The sequence below is a fragment of the Hyla sarda genome, chromosome 8, assembly GCF_029499605.1.
Source record: "Hyla sarda isolate aHylSar1 chromosome 8, aHylSar1.hap1, whole genome shotgun sequence".
In the NCBI taxonomy this organism is placed as follows: domain Eukaryota; kingdom Metazoa; phylum Chordata; class Amphibia; order Anura; family Hylidae; genus Hyla; species Hyla sarda.
This window is the reverse complement of record NC_079196.1, coordinates 101,061,568-101,078,432: the sequence shown is the minus strand read 5'-3', so window position 1 is coordinate 101,078,432 and position 16,865 is coordinate 101,061,568. Positions and strand designations below refer to the sequence as shown.

Genomic DNA, 16,865 nt, shown 5'->3' with positions numbered 1-16,865 from the left:
TGGCAGCCAACCAGCCTCCCATACACTCTCTGGGTGGGTGGCAGTCAGCCACCCATACATACATATAGCACAGGCTATACCCACATCATCACTTAAAAAAAGGACAGGCGACCATTGCACTCTGATGGAGCATTTAGCAATGCAATCCATAGCCTGGCTTTTGCCTGAACCCCCATCACTCCTCCTCTTGCATATAAGACAATATTTCAGATCTGCATATGAAAACAACACGCCTACCTTTGTTGCACATAGCTGCCTGCCTGTCTCTAGTTACCCCACTGGCTGTAGCTGCGTCCCTTCCGACATGGAATAACACCAACTGTAACGATAAACTGAAAATTAACAGTATAAACCTGCATCATTTTGGACTCTGGTATTTGCTGAATCCGGGTGACCTGACAATCGATGGTGGTGCCGCTGGTGATTCTGGCCTTCTTGGAATCTGTTGGGCCTATGTGTTAGCTCACACATCACTTGGGTATCCATGGTAACTACCACAACATGGTCATCTGCAGTTTACATCTAGCCCGTGGCATTGAATGGCATTTTAAAAGTGCTAAGGGTCCTGGTGCAATAATCCTCCCATGAGGATCAGCCTCAACGGCTTTGTAGATTGCACTCATGTCAGCAACTCCATATACATTTTTTTTTCTTCATGCTTCTTTCTTCATCCTTTTTTCTTTCTGTCATTCAGACTTTCATTCATTCGATCTCTCTCACTCACTTGCTTTAACTCATTTGTTCTCACTCACTCACTCACTCAATCACTCACTCACTCATTCACTCTCACTCACTCTCACTCTCTCACTCACTCGCTCACTAAGTCAGTCTCTCTCTCTCTCTCTTTTTCTTTTTATATATATTTTTTTCCGTCTTCTTCTTCTTCTTCTTCTTCTTCAGACCCTGTCATAGCACTAATGCCTTTCCAATACCACCAGCAGATGGAGACACTCCATTGCAACATTGGTTGTGAGCAGCAGTTTCTAAAAACAAATGCCTCATGGCGGATTTCCCATCCATCAATGGATGGTAAATTTTGTTTTTATCATTCACTGACCACAGAAACCAATGCATGGTCAAGCAACAGCAATGACACACCCTTGTGTATAGGCATGAGACCCTCACGTCATTTAACAGGATTCAGCACCACCCACAAGACAGCTACCTGTCATGTCATGTCAAACCTGCACAGGTGTGCTAGATTATTATTATTTAGTTTTATTTTATTTTTTTACACCAATCAGTGTGCAAACATGGTCATTAAAACGCTAAATGAATAGACGTTCATAAACCAGTCAGTGCAACTCATCATTTTGGTCTCCAATTCTCAAACTCAAATTCTCACCCACGGAGGATTAAATGAGAATCTTTCTTGTTTAACACTGGAATGGGGTGGTGCACTGTTCACTACCCGAATATACTGCCACATCGGGTCAATGCATAGGGCGACAGAAGCAAGCTTCCAAATCAGCTCCCTTTCTCAAAAATCCATTTAATTTATGGTCCCCAGATAGGGAACGTATGTATCAGTATGTGCTCACAAGTCACCCAAGTGCAAGTATTCACACAAAAAAAAACGTGCCTCAGGATGCGATCTGTCGCAAGATCCTTTCTTTTTTTACACTTGATCTAAGCCAAAAGGCCTAGAGGGGATAACCGGGAAAGGGGTGGACCCAACCATGTCCCCTTCATGAGCACTCACATTACTCATAGGAATGGAAGGAAGGCTGGCAGCCAACCAGCCTCCCATACACTCTCTGGGTGGGTGGCAGTCAGCCACCCATACATACATACAGCACAGGCTAAACCCACATCATCACTTAAAAAAAGGACAGGCGACCATTGCACTCTGATGGAGCATTTAGCAATGCAATCCATAGCCTGGCTTTTGCCTGAACCCCCATCACTCCTCCTCTTGCATATAAGACAATATTTCAGATCTGCATATGAAAACAACACGCCTACCTTTGTTGCACATAGCTGCCTGCCTGTCTCTAGTTACCCCACTGGCTGTAGCTGCGTCCCTTCCGACATGGAATAACACCAACTGTAACGATAAACTGAAAATTAACAGTATAAACCTGCATCATTTTGGACTCTGGTATTTGCTGAATCCGGGTGACCTGACAATCGATGGTGGTGCCGCTGGTGATTCTGGCCTTCTTGGAATCTGTTGGGCCTATGTGTTAGCTCACACATCACTTGGGTATCCATGGTAACTACCACAACATGGTCATCTGCAGTTTACATCTAGCCCGTGGCATTGAATGGCATTTTAAAAGTGCTAAGGGTCCTGGTGTAATAATCCTCCCATGAGGATCAGCCTCAACGGCTTTGTAGATTGCACTCATGTCAGCAACTCCATATACATTTTTTTTTCTTCATGCTTCTTTCTTCATCCTTTTTTCTTTCTGTCATTCAGACTTTCATTCATTCGATCTCTCTCACTCACTTGCTTTAACTCATTTGTTCTCACTCACTCACTCACTCACTCAATCACTCAATCACTCATTCACTCTCACTCACTCTCACTCTCTCACTCACTCGCTCACTAAGTCAGTCTCTCTCTCTCTCTCTTTTTCTTTTTATATATATTTTTTTCCGTCTTCTTCTTCTTCTTCTTCAGACCCTGTCATAGCACTAATGCCTTTCCAATACCACCAGCAGATGGAGACACTCCATTGCAACATTGGTTGTGAGCAGCAGTTTCTAAAAACAAATGCCTCATGGCGGATTTCCCATCCATCAATGGATGGTAAATTTTGTTTTTATCATTCACTGACCACAGAAACCAATGCATGGTCAAGCAACAGCAATGACACACCCTTGTGTATAGGCATGAGACCCTCACGTCATTTAACAGGATTCAGCACCACCCACAAGACAGCTACCTGTCATGTCATGTCAAACCTGCACAGGTGTGCTAGATTATTATTATTTAGTTTTATTTTATTTTTTTACACCAATCAGTGTGCAAACAGGGTCATTAAAACGCTAAATGAATAGACGTTCATAAACCAGTCAGTGCAACTCATCATTTTGGTCTCCAATTCTCAAACTCAAATTCTCACCCACGGAGGATTAAATGAGAATCTTTCTTGTTTAACACTGGAATGGGGTGGTGCACTGTTCACTACCCGAAGATACTGCCACATCGGGTCAATGCATAGGGCGACGGAAGCAAGCTTCCAAATCAGCTCCCTTTCTCAAAAATCCATTTAATTTATGGTCCCCAGATAGGGAGCGTATGTATCAGTATGTGCTCACAAGTCACTCAAGTGCAAGTATTCACACAAAAAAAAACGTGCCTCAGGATGCGATCTGTCGCAAGATCCTTTCTTTTTTTTACACTTGATCTAAGCCAAAAGGTCTAGAGGGGATAACCGGGAAAGGGGTGGACCCAACCATGTCCCCTTCATGAGCACTCACATTACTCATAGGAATGGAAGGAAGGCTGGCAGCCAACCAGCCTCCCATACACTCTCTGGGTGGGTGGCAGTCAGCCACCCATACATACATACAGCACAGGCTAAACCCACATCATCACTTAAAAAAAGGACAGGCGACCATTGCACTCTGATGGAGCATTTAGCAATGCAATCCATAGCCTGGCTTTTGCCTGAACCCCCATCACTCCTCCTCTTGCATATAAGACAATATTTCAGATCTGCATATGAAAACAACACGCCTACCTTTGTTGCACATAGCTGCCTGCCTGTCTCTAGTTACCCCACTGACTGTAGCTGCGTCCCTTCCGACATGGAATAACACCAACTGTAACGATAAACTGAAAATTAACAGTATAAACCTGCATCATTTTGGACTCTGGTATTTGCTGAATCCGGGTGACCTGACAATCGATGGTGGTGCCGCTGGTGATTCTGGCCTTCTTGGAATCTGTTGGGCCTATGTGTTAGCTCACACATCACTTGGGTATCCATGGTAACTACCACAACATGGTCATCTGCAGTTTACATCTAGCCCGTGGCATTGAATGGCATTTTAAAAGTGCTAAGGGTCCTGGTGCAATAATCCTCCCATGAGGATCAGCCTCAACGGCTTTGTAGATTGCACTCATGTCAGCAACTCCATATACATTTTTTTTTCTTCATGCTTCTTTCTTCATCCTTTTTTCTTTCTGTCATTCAGACTTTCATTCATTCGATCTCTCTCACTCACTTGCTTTAACTCATTTGTTCTCACTCACTCACTCACTCACTCACTCAATCACTCACTCACTCATTCACTCTCACTCACTCTCACTCTCTCACTCACTCGCTCACTAAGTCAGTCTCTCTCTCTCTCTCTCTTTTTCTTTTTATATATATTTTTTTCCGTCTTCTTCTTCTTCTTCTTCAGACCCTGTCATAGCACTAATGCCTTTCCAATACCACCAGCAGATGGAGACACTCCATTGCAACATTGGTTGTGAGCAGCAGTTTCTAAAAACAAATGCCTCATGGCGGATTTCCCATCCATCAATGGATGGTAAATTTTGTTTTTATCATTCACTGACCACAGATACCAATGCATGGTCAAGCAACAGCAATGACACACCCTTGTGTATAGGCATGAGACCCTCACGTCATTTAACAGGATTCAGCACCACCCACAAGACAGCTACCTGTCATGTCATGTCAAACCTGCACAGGTGTGCTAGATTATTATTATTTAGTTTTATTTTATTTTTTTACACCAATCAGTGTGCAAACATGGTCATTAAAACGCTAAATGAATAGACGTTCATAAACCAGTCAGTGCAACTCATCATTTTGGTCTCCAATTCTCAAACTCAAATTCTCACCCACGGAGGATTAAATGAGAATCTTTCTTGTTTAACACTGGAATGGGGTGGTGCACTGTTCACTACCCGAAGATACTGCCACATCGGGTCAATGCATAGGGCGACAGAAGCAAGCTTCCAAATCAGCTCCCTTTCTCAAAAATCCATTTAATTTATGGTCCCCAGATAGGGAACGTATGTATCAGTATGTGCTCACAAGTCACCCAAGTGCAAGTATTCACACAAAAAAAAAAACGTGCCTCAGGATGCGATCTGTCGCAAGATCCTTTCTTTTTTTACACTTGATCTAAGCCAAAAGGCCTAGAGGGGATAACCGGGAAAGGGGTGGACCCAACCATGTCCCCTTCATGAGCACTCACATTACTCATAGGAATGGAAGGAAGGCTGGCAGCCAACCAGCCTCCCATACACTCTCTGGGTGGGTGGCAGTCAGCCACCCATACATACATACAGCACAGGCTAAACCCACATCATCACTTAAAAAAAGGACAGGCGACCATTGCACTCTGATGGAGCATTTAGCAATGCAATCCATAGCCTGGCTTTTGCCTGAACCCCCATCACTCCTCCTCTTGCATATAAGACAATATTTCAGATCTGCATATGAAAACAACACGCCTACCTTTGTTGCACATAGCTGCCTGCCTGTCTCTAGTTACCCCACTGGCTGTAGCTGCGTCCCTTCCGACATGGAATAACACCAACTGTAACGATAAACTGAAAATTAACAGTATAAACCTGCATCATTTTGGACTCTGGTATTTGCTGAATCCGGGTGACCTGACAATCGATGGTGGTGCCGCTGGTGATTCTGGCCTTCTTGGAATCTGTTGGGCCTATGTGTTAGCTCACACATCACTTGGGTATCCATGGTAACTACCACAACATGGTCATCTGCAGTTTACATCTAGCCCGTGGCATTGAATGGCATTTTAAAAGTGCTAAGGGTCCTGGTGCAATAATCCTCCCATGAGGATCAGCCTCAACGGCTTTGTAGATTGCACTCATGTCAGCAACTCCATATACATTTTTTTTTCTTCATGCTTCTTTCTTCATCCTTTTTTCTTTCTGTCATTCAGACTTTCATTCATTCGATCTCTCTCACTCACTTGCTTTAACTCATTTGTTCTCACTCACTCACTCACTCACTCATTCACTCTCACTCACTCTCACTCTCTCACTCACTCGCTCACTAAGTCAGTCTCTCTCTCTCTCTCTCTTTTTCTTTTTATATATATTTTTTTCCGTCTTCTTCTTCTTCTTCAGACCCTGTCATAGCACTAATGCCTTTCCAATACCACCAGCAGATGGAGACACTCCATTGCAACATTGGTTGTGAGCAGCAGTTTCTAAAAACAAATGCCTCATGGCGGATTTCCCATCCATCAATGGATGGTAAATTTTGTTTTTATCATTCACTGACCACAGAAACCAATGCATGGTCAAGCAACAGCAATGACACACCCTTGTGTATAGGCATGAGACCCTCACGTCATTTAACAGGATTCAGCACCACCCACAAGACAGCTACCTGTCATGTCATGTCAAACCTGCACAGGTGTGCTAGATTATTATTATTTAGTTTTATTTTATTTTTTTACACCAATCAGTGTGCAAACATGGTCATTAAAACGCTAAATGAATAGACGTTCATAAACCAGTCAGTGCAACTCATCATTTTGGTCTCCAATTCTCAAACTCAAATTCTCACCCACGGAGGATTAAATGAGAATCTTTCTTGTTTAACACTGGAATGGGGTGGTGCACTGTTCACTACCCGAAGATACTGCCACATCGGGTCAATGCATAGGGCGACAGAAGCAAGCTTCCAAATCAGCTCCCTTTCTCAAAAATCCATTTAATTTATGGTCCCCAGATAGGGAACGTATGTATCAGTATGTGCTCACAAGTCACCCAAGTGCAAGTATTCACACAAAAAAAAGCGTGCCTCAGGATGCGATCTGTCGCAAGATCCTTTCTTTTTTTTACACTTGATCTAAGCCAAAAGGCCTAGAGGGGATAACCGGGAAAGGGGTGGACCCAACCATGTCCCCTTCATGAGCACTCACATTACTCATAGGAATGGAAGGAAGGCTGGCAGCCAACCAGCCTCCCATACACTCTCTGGGTGGGTGGCAGTCAGCCACCCATACATACATACAGCACAGGCTAAACCCACATCATCACTTAAAAAAAGGACAGGCGACCATTGCACTCTGATGGAGCATTTAGCAATGCAATCCATAGCCTGGCTTTTGCCTGAACCCCCATCACTCCTCCTCTTGCATATAAGACAATATTTCAGATCTGCATATGAAAACAACACGCCTACCTTTGTTGCACATAGCTGCCTGCCTGTCTCTAGTTACCCCACTGGCTGTAGCTGCGTCCCTTCCGACATGGAATAACACCAACTGTAACGATAAACTGAAAATTAACAGTATAAACCTGCATCATTTTGGACTCTGGTATTTGCTGAATCCGGGTGACCTGACAATCGATGGTGGTGCCGCTGGTGATTCTGGCCTTCTTGGAATCTGTTGGGCCTATGTGTTAGCTCACACATCACTTGGGTATCCATGGTAACTACCACAACATGGTCATCTGCAGTTTACATCTAGCCCGTGGCATTGAATGGCATTTTAAAAGTGCTAAGGGTCCTGGTGCAATAATCCTCCCATGAGGATCAGCCTCAACGGCTTTGTAGATTGCACTCATGTTAGCAACTCCATATACATTTTTTTTTCTTCATGCTTCTTTCTTCATCCTTTTTTCTTTCTGTCATTCAGACTTTCATTCATTCGATCTCTCTCACTCACTTGCTTTAACTCATTTGTTCTCACTCACTCACTCACTCACTCAATCACTCACTCACTCATTCACTCTCACTCACTCTCACTCTCTCACTCACTCGCTCACTAAGTCAGTCTCTCTCTCTCTCTCTCTTTTTCTTTTTATATATATTTTTTTCCGTCTTCTTCTTCTTCTTCTTCAGACCCTGTCATAGCACTAATGCCTTTCCAATACCACCAGCAGATGGAGACACTCCATTGCAACATTGGTTGTGAGCAGCAGTTTCTAAAAACAAATGCCTCATGGCGGATTTCCCATCCATCAATGGATGGTAAATTTTGTTTTTATCATTCACTGACCACAGAAACCAATGCATGGTCAAGCAACAGCAATGACACACCCTTGTGTATAGGCATGAGACCCTCACGTCATTTAACAGGATTCAGCACCACCCACAAGACAGCTACCTGTCATGTCATGTCAAACCTGCACAGGTGTGCTAGATTATTATTATTTAGTTTTATTTTATTTTTTTACACCAATCAGTGTGCAAACATGGTCATTAAAACGCTAAATGAATAGACGTTCATAAACCAGTCAGTGCAACTCATCATTTTGGTCTCCAATTCTCAAACTCAAATTCTCACCCACGGAGGATTAAATGAGAATCTTTCTTGTTTAACACTGGAATGGGGTGGTGCACTGTTCACTACCCGAAGATACTGCCACATCGGGTCAATGCATAGGGCGACAGAAGCAAGCTTCCAAATCAGCTCCCTTTCTCAAAAATCCATTTAATTTATGGTCCCCAGATAGGGAACGTATGTATCAGTATGTGCTCACAAGTCACCCAAGTGCAAGTATTCACACAAAAAAAAAAACGTGCCTCAGGATGCGATCTGTCGCAAGATCCTTTCTTTTTTTACACTTGATCTAAGCCAAAAGGCCTAGAGGGGATAACCGGGAAAGGGGTGGACCCAACCATGTCCCCTTCATGAGCACTCACATTACTCATAGGAATGGAAGGAAGGCTGGCAGCCAACCAGCCTCCCATACACTCTCTGGGTGGGTGGCAGTCAGCCACCCATACATACATACAGCACAGGCTAAACCCACATCATCACTTAAAAAAAGGACAGGCGACCATTGCACTCTGATGGAGCATTTAGCAATGCAATCCATAGCCTGGCTTTTGCCTGAACCCCCATCACTCCTCCTCTTGCATATAAGACAATATTTCAGATCTGCATATGAAAACAACACGCCTACCTTTGTTGCACATAGCTGCCTGCCTGTCTCTAGTTACCCCACTGGCTGTAGCTGCGTCCCTTCCGACATGGAATAACACCAACTGTAACGATAAACTGAAAATTAACAGTATAAACCTGCATCATTTTGGACTCTGGTATTTGCTGAATCCGGGTGACCTGACAATCGATGGTGGTGCCGCTGGTGATTCTGGCCTTCTTGGAATCTGTTGGGCCTATGTGTTAGCTCACACATCACTTGGGTATCCATGGTAACTACCACAACATGGTCATCTGCAGTTTACATCTAGCCCGTGGCATTGAATGGCATTTTAAAAGTGCTAAGGGTCCTGGTGCAATAATCCTCCCATGAGGATCAGCCTCAACGGCTTTGTAGATTGCACTCATGTCAGCAACTCCATATACATTTTTTTTTCTTCATGCTTCTTTCTTCATCCTTTTTTCTTTCTGTCATTCAGACTTTCATTCATTCGATCTCTCTCACTCACTTGCTTTAACTCATTTGTTCTCACTCACTCACTCACTCACTCATTCACTCTCACTCACTCTCACTCTCTCACTCACTCGCTCACTAAGTCAGTCTCTCTCTCTCTCTCTCTTTTTCTTTTTATATATATTTTTTTCCGTCTTCTTCTTCTTCTTCAGACCCTGTCATAGCACTAATGCCTTTCCAATACCACCAGCAGATGGAGACACTCCATTGCAACATTGGTTGTGAGCAGCAGTTTCTAAAAACAAATGCCTCATGGCGGATTTCCCATCCATCAATGGATGGTAAATTTTGTTTTTATCATTCACTGACCACAGAAACCAATGCATGGTCAAGCAACAGCAATGACACACCCTTGTGTATAGGCATGAGACCCTCACGTCATTTAACAGGATTCAGCACCACCCACAAGACAGCTACCTGTCATGTCATGTCAAACCTGCACAGGTGTGCTAGATTATTATTATTTAGTTTTATTTTATTTTTTTACACCAATCAGTGTGCAAACATGGTCATTAAAACGCTAAATGAATAGACGTTCATAAACCAGTCAGTGCAACTCATCATTTTGGTCTCCAATTCTCAAACTCAAATTCTCACCCACGGAGGATTAAATGAGAATCTTTCTTGTTTAACACTGGAATGGGGTGGTGCACTGTTCACTACCCGAAGATACTGCCACATCGGGTCAATGCATAGGGCGACAGAAGCAAGCTTCCAAATCAGCTCCCTTTCTCAAAAATCCATTTAATTTATGGTCCCCAGATAGGGAACGTATGTATCAGTATGTGCTCACAAGTCACCCAAGTGCAAGTATTCACACAAAAAAAAGCGTGCCTCAGGATGCGATCTGTCGCAAGATCCTTTCTTTTTTTTACACTTGATCTAAGCCAAAAGGCCTAGAGGGGATAACCGGGAAAGGGGTGGACCCAACCATGTCCCCTTCATGAGCACTCACATTACTCATAGGAATGGAAGGAAGGCTGGCAGCCAACCAGCCTCCCATACACTCTCTGGGTGGGTGGCAGTCAGCCACCCATACATACATACAGCACAGGCTAAACCCACATCATCACTTAAAAAAAGGACAGGCGACCATTGCACTCTGATGGAGCATTTAGCAATGCAATCCATAGCCTGGCTTTTGCCTGAACCCCCATCACTCCTCCTCTTGCATATAAGACAATATTTCAGATCTGCATATGAAAACAACACGCCTACCTTTGTTGCACATAGCTGCCTGCCTGTCTCTAGTTACCCCACTGGCTGTAGCTGCGTCCCTTCCGACATGGAATAACACCAACTGTAACGATAAACTGAAAATTAACAGTATAAACCTGCATCATTTTGGACTCTGGTATTTGCTGAATCCGGGTGACCTGACAATCGATGGTGGTGCCGCTGGTGATTCTGGCCTTCTTGGAATCTGTTGGGCCTATGTGTTAGCTCACACATCACTTGGGTATCCATGGTAACTACCACAACATGGTCATCTGCAGTTTACATCTAGCCCGTGGCATTGAATGGCATTTTAAAAGTGCTAAGGGTCCTGGTGCAATAATCCTCCCATGAGGATCAGCCTCAACGGCTTTGTAGATTGCACTCATGTTAGCAACTCCATATACATTTTTTTTTCTTCATGCTTCTTTCTTCATCCTTTTTTCTTTCTGTCATTCAGACTTTCATTCATTCGATCTCTCTCACTCACTTGCTTTAACTCATTTGTTCTCACTCACTCACTCACTCACTCAATCACTCACTCACTCATTCACTCTCACTCACTCTCACTCTCTCACTCACTCGCTCACTAAGTCAGTCTCTCTCTCTCTCTCTCTTTTTCTTTTTATATATATTTTTTTCCGTCTTCTTCTTCTTCTTCTTCAGACCCTGTCATAGCACTAATGCCTTTCCAATACCACCAGCAGATGGAGACACTCCATTGCAACATTGGTTGTGAGCAGCAGTTTCTAAAAACAAATGCCTCATGGCGGATTTCCCATCCATCAATGGATGGTAAATTTTGTTTTTATCATTCACTGACCACAGAAACCAATGCATGGTCAAGCAACAGCAATGACACACCCTTGTGTATAGGCATGAGACCCTCACGTCATTTAACAGGATTCAGCACCACCCACAAGACAGCTACCTGTCATGTCATGTCAAACCTGCACAGGTGTGCTAGATTATTATTATTTAGTTTTATTTTATTTTTTTACACCAATCAGTGTGCAAACATGGTCATTAAAACGCTAAATGAATAGACGTTCATAAACCAGTCAGTGCAACTCATCATTTTGGTCTCCAATTCTCAAACTCAAATTCTCACCCACGGAGGATTAAATGAGAATCTTTCTTGTTTAACACTGGAATGGGGTGGTGCACTGTTCACTACCCGAAGATACTGCCACATCGGGTCAATGCATAGGGCGACAGAAGCAAGCTTCCAAATCAGCTCCCTTTCTCAAAAATCCATTTAATTTATGGTCCCCAGATAGGGAACGTATGTATCAGTATGTGCTCACAAGTCACCCAAGTGCAAGTATTCACACAAAAAAAAAAACGTGCCTCAGGATGCGATCTGTCGCAAGATCCTTTCTTTTTTTACACTTGATCTAAGCCAAAAGGCCTAGAGGGGATAACCGGGAAAGGGGTGGACCCAACCATGTCCCCTTCATGAGCACTCACATTACTCATAGGAATGGAAGGAAGGCTGGCAGCCAACCAGCCTCCCATACACTCTCTGGGTGGGTGGCAGTCAGCCACCCATACATACATACAGCACAGGCTAAACCCACATCATCACTTAAAAAAAGGACAGGCGACCATTGCACTCTGATGGAGCATTTAGCAATGCAATCCATAGCCTGGCTTTTGCCTGAACCCCCATCACTCCTCCTCTTGCATATAAGACAATATTTCAGATCTGCATATGAAAACAACACGCCTACCTTTGTTGCACATAGCTGCCTGCCTGTCTCTAGTTACCCCACTGGCTGTAGCTGCGTCCCTTCCGACATGGAATAACACCAACTGTAACGATAAACTGAAAATTAACAGTATAAACCTGCATCATTTTGGACTCTGGTATTTGCTGAATCCGGGTGACCTGACAATCGATGGTGGTGCCGCTGGTGATTCTGGCCTTCTTGGAATCTGTTGGGCCTATGTGTTAGCTCACACATCACTTGGGTATCCATGGTAACTACCACAACATGGTCATCTGCAGTTTACATCTAGCCCGTGGCATTGAATGGCATTTTAAAAGTGCTAAGGGTCCTGGTGCAATAATCCTCCCATGAGGATCAGCCTCAACGGCTTTGTAGATTGCACTCATGTCAGCAACTCCATATACATTTTTTTTTCTTCATGCTTCTTTCTTCATCCTTTTTTCTTTCTGTCATTCAGACTTTCATTCATTCGATCTCTCTCACTCACTTGCTTTAACTCATTTGTTCTCACTCACTCACTCACTCACTCATTCACTCTCACTCACTCTCACTCTCTCACTCACTCGCTCACTAAGTCAATCTCTCTCTCTCTCTCTCTTTTTCTTTTTATATATATTTTTTTCCGTCTTCTTCTTCTTCTTCAGACCCTGTCATAGCACTAATGCCTTTCCAATACCACCAGCAGATGGAGACACTCCATTGCAACATTGGTTGTGAGCAGCAGTTTCTAAAAACAAATGCCTCATGGCGGATTTCCCATCCATCAATGGATGGTAAATTTTGTTTTTATCATTCACTGACCACAGAAACCAATGCATGGTCAAGCAACAGCAATGACACACCCTTGTGTATAGGCATGAGACCCTCACGTCATTTAACAGGATTCAGCACCACCCACAAGACAGCTACCTGTCATGTCATGTCAAACCTGCACAGGTGTGCTAGATTATTATTATTTAGTTTTATTTTATTTTTTTACACCAATCAGTGTGCAAACATGGTCATTAAAACGCTAAATGAATAGACGTTCATAAACCAGTCAGTGCAACTCATCATTTTGGTCTCCAATTCTCAAACTCAAAATCTCACCCACGGAGGATTAAATGAGAATCTTTCTTGTTTAACACTGGAATGGGGTGGTGCACTGTTCACTACCCGAAGATACTGCCACATCGGGTCAATGCATAGGGCGACAGAAGCAAGCTTCCAAATCAGCTCCCTTTCTCAAAAATCCATTTAATTTATGGTCCCCAGATAGGGAACGTATGTATCAGTATGTGCTCACAAGTCACCCAAGTGCAAGTATTCACACAAAAAAAAAAACGTGCCTCAGGATGCGATCTGTCGCAAGATCCTTTCTTTTTTTACACTTGATCTAAGCCAAAAGGCCTAGAGGGGATAACCGGGAAAGGGGTGGACCCAACCATGTCCCCTTCATGAGCACTCACATTACTCATAGGAATGGAAGGAAGGAAGGCTGGCAGCCAACCAGCCTCCCATACACTCTCTGGGTGGGTGGCAGTCAGCCACCCATACATACATACAGCACAGGCTAAACCCACATCATCACTTAAAAAAAGGACAGGCGACCATTGCACTCTGATGGAGCATTTAGCAATGCAATTCATAGCCTGGCTTTTGCCTGAACCCCCATCACTCCTCCTCTTGCATATAAGACAATATTTCAGATCTGCATATGAAAACAACACGCCTACCTTTGTTGCACATAGCTGCCTGCCTGTCTCTAGTTACCCCACTGGCTGTAGCTGCGTCCCTTCCGACATGGAATAACACCAACTGTAACGATAAACTGAAAATTAACAGTATAAACCTGCATCATTTTGGACTCTGGTATTTGCTGAATCCGGGTGACCTGACAATCGATGGTGGTGCCGCTGGTGATTCTGGCCTTCTTGGAATCTGTTGGGCCTATGTGTTAGCTCACACATCACTTGGGTATCCATGGTAACTACCACAACATGGTCATCTGCAGTTTACATCTAGCCCGTGGCATTGAATGGCATTTTAAAAGTGCTAAGGGTCCTGGTGCAATAATCCTCCCATGAGGATCAGCCTCAACGGCTTTGTAGATTGCACTCATGTCAGCAACTCCATATACATTTTTTTTTCTTCATGCTTCTTTCTTCATCCTTTTTTCTTTCTGTCATTCAGACTTTCATTCATTCGATCTCTCTCACTCACTTGCTTTAACTCATTTGTTCTCACTCACTCACTCACTCACTCAATCACTCACTCACTCATTCACTCTCACTCACTCTCACTCTCTCACTCACTCGCTCACTAAGTCAGTCTCTCTCTCTCTCTCTCTTTTTCTTTTTATATATATTTTTTTCCGTCTTCTTCTTCTTCTTCTTCTTCTTCTTCAGACCCTGTCATAGCACTAATGCCTTTCCAATACCACCAGCAGATGGAGACACTCCATTGCAACATTGGTTGTGAGCAGCAGTTTCTAAAAACAAATGCCTCATGGCGGATTTCCCATCCATCAATGGATGGTAAATTTTGTTTTTATCATTCACTGACCACAGAAACCAATGCATGGTCAAGCAACAGCAATGACACACCCTTGTGTATAGGCATGAGACCCTCACGTCATTTAACAGGATTCAGCACCACCCACAAGACAGCTACCTGTCATGTCATGTCAAACCTGCACAGGTGTGCTAGATTATTATTATTTAGTTTTATTTTATTTTTTTACACCAATCAGTGTGCAAACATGGTCATTAAAACGCTAAATGAATAGACGTTCATAAACCAGTCAGTGCAACTCATCATTTTGGTCTCCAATTCTCAAACTCAAATTCTCACCCACGGAGGATTAAATGAGAATCTTTCTTGTTTAACACTGGAATGGGGTGGTGCACTGTTCACTACCCGAAGATACTGCCACATCGGGTCAATGCATAGGGCGACAGAAGCAAGCTTCCAAATCAGCTCCCTTTCTCAAAAATCCATTTAATTTATGGTCCCCAGATAGGGAACGTATGTATCAGTATGTGCTCACAAGTCACCCAAGTGCAAGTATTCACACAAAAAAAAACGTGCCTCAGGATGCGATCTGTCGCAAGATCCTTTCTTTTTTTACACTTGATCTAAGCCAAAAGGCCTAGAGGGGATAACCGGGAAAGGGGTGGACCCAACCATGTCCCCTTCATGAGCACTCACATTACTCATAGGAATGGAAGGAAGGCTGGCAGCCAACCAGCCTCCCATACACTCTCTGGGTGGGTGGCAGTCAGCCACCCATACATACATACAGCACAGGCTAAACCCACATCATCACTTAAAAAAAGGACAGGCGACCATTGCACTCTGATGGAGCATTTAGCAATGCAATCCATAGCCTGGCTTTTGCCTGAACCCCCATCACTCCTCCTCTTGCATATAAGACAATATTTCAGATCTGCATATGAAAACAACACGCCTACCTTTGTTGCACATAGCTGCCTGCCTGTCTCTAGTTACCCCACTGGCTGTAGCTGCGTCCCTTCCGACATGGAATAACACCAACTGTAACGATAAACTGAAAATTAACAGTATAAACCTGCATCATTTTGGACTCTGGTATTTGCTGAATCCGGGTGACCTGACAATCGATGGTGGTGCCGCTGGTGATTCTGGCCTTCTTGGAATCTGTTGGGCCTATGTGTTAGCTCACACATCACTTGGGTATCCATGGTAACTACCACAACATGGTCATCTGCAGTTTACATCTAGCCCGTGGCATTGAATGGCATTTTAAAAGTGCTAAGGGTCCTGGTGCAATAATCCTCCCATGAGGATCAGCCTCAACGGCTTTGTAGATTGCACTCATGTCAGCAACTCCATATACATTTTTTTTTCTTCATGCTTCTTTCTTCATCCTTTTTTCTTTCTGTCATTCAGACTTTCATTCATTCGATCTCTCTCACTCACTTGCTTTAACTCATTTGTTCTCACTCACTCACTCACTCAATCACTCACTCACTCATTCACTCTCACTCACTCTCACTCTCTCACTCACTCGCTCACTAAGTCAGTCTCTCTCTCTCTCTCTTTTTCTTTTTATATATATTTTTTTCCGTCTTCTTCTTCTTCTTCAGACCCTGTCATAGCACTAATGCCTTTCCAATACCACCAGCAGATGGAGACACTCCATTGCAACATTGGTTGTGAGCAGCAGTTTCTAAAAACAAATGCCTCATGGCGGATTTCCCATCCATCAATTGATGGTAAATTTTGTTTTTATCATTCACTGACCACAGAAACCAATGCATGGTCAAGCAACAGCAATGACACACCCTTGTGTATAGGCATGAGACCCTCACGTCATTTAACAGGATTCAGCACCACCCACAAGACAGCTACCTGTCATGTCATGTCAAACCTGCACAGGTGTGCTAGATTATTATTATTTAGTTTTATTTTATTTTTTTACACCAATCAGTGTGCAAACATGGTCATTAAAACGCTAAATGAATAGACGTTCATAAACCAGTCAGTGCAACTCATCATTTTGGTCTCCAATTCTCAAACTCAAATTCTCACCCACGGAG

At 43.5% G+C, this 16,865-nt stretch overlaps 9 pseudogenes; all 9 read right to left on the bottom strand.

Annotated features, from left to right (window-relative positions):
* Positions 1-1,390: 1,390 nt before the first annotated feature.
* Positions 1,391-1,654, bottom strand: LOC130288830 (U2 spliceosomal RNA; annotated as a pseudogene).
* Positions 1,655-3,116: 1,462 nt separating this feature from the next.
* LOC130289930 (U2 spliceosomal RNA) lies at positions 3,117-3,381 on the bottom strand (annotated as a pseudogene).
* A 1,468-nt stretch (positions 3,382-4,849) lies between these two features.
* LOC130288258 (U2 spliceosomal RNA) lies at positions 4,850-5,115 on the bottom strand (annotated as a pseudogene).
* A 1,445-nt stretch (positions 5,116-6,560) lies between these two features.
* Positions 6,561-6,825, bottom strand: LOC130288615 (U2 spliceosomal RNA; annotated as a pseudogene).
* A 1,464-nt stretch (positions 6,826-8,289) lies between these two features.
* On the bottom strand, positions 8,290-8,555 carry LOC130288257 (U2 spliceosomal RNA; annotated as a pseudogene).
* Positions 8,556-10,000: 1,445 nt separating this feature from the next.
* Positions 10,001-10,265, bottom strand: LOC130288614 (U2 spliceosomal RNA; annotated as a pseudogene).
* A 1,464-nt stretch (positions 10,266-11,729) lies between these two features.
* LOC130288256 (U2 spliceosomal RNA) lies at positions 11,730-11,995 on the bottom strand (annotated as a pseudogene).
* A 1,445-nt stretch (positions 11,996-13,440) lies between these two features.
* LOC130288255 (U2 spliceosomal RNA) lies at positions 13,441-13,706 on the bottom strand (annotated as a pseudogene).
* A 1,477-nt stretch (positions 13,707-15,183) lies between these two features.
* Positions 15,184-15,447, bottom strand: LOC130285926 (U2 spliceosomal RNA; annotated as a pseudogene).
* Between the last annotated feature and the right edge of the window lie 1,418 nt (positions 15,448-16,865).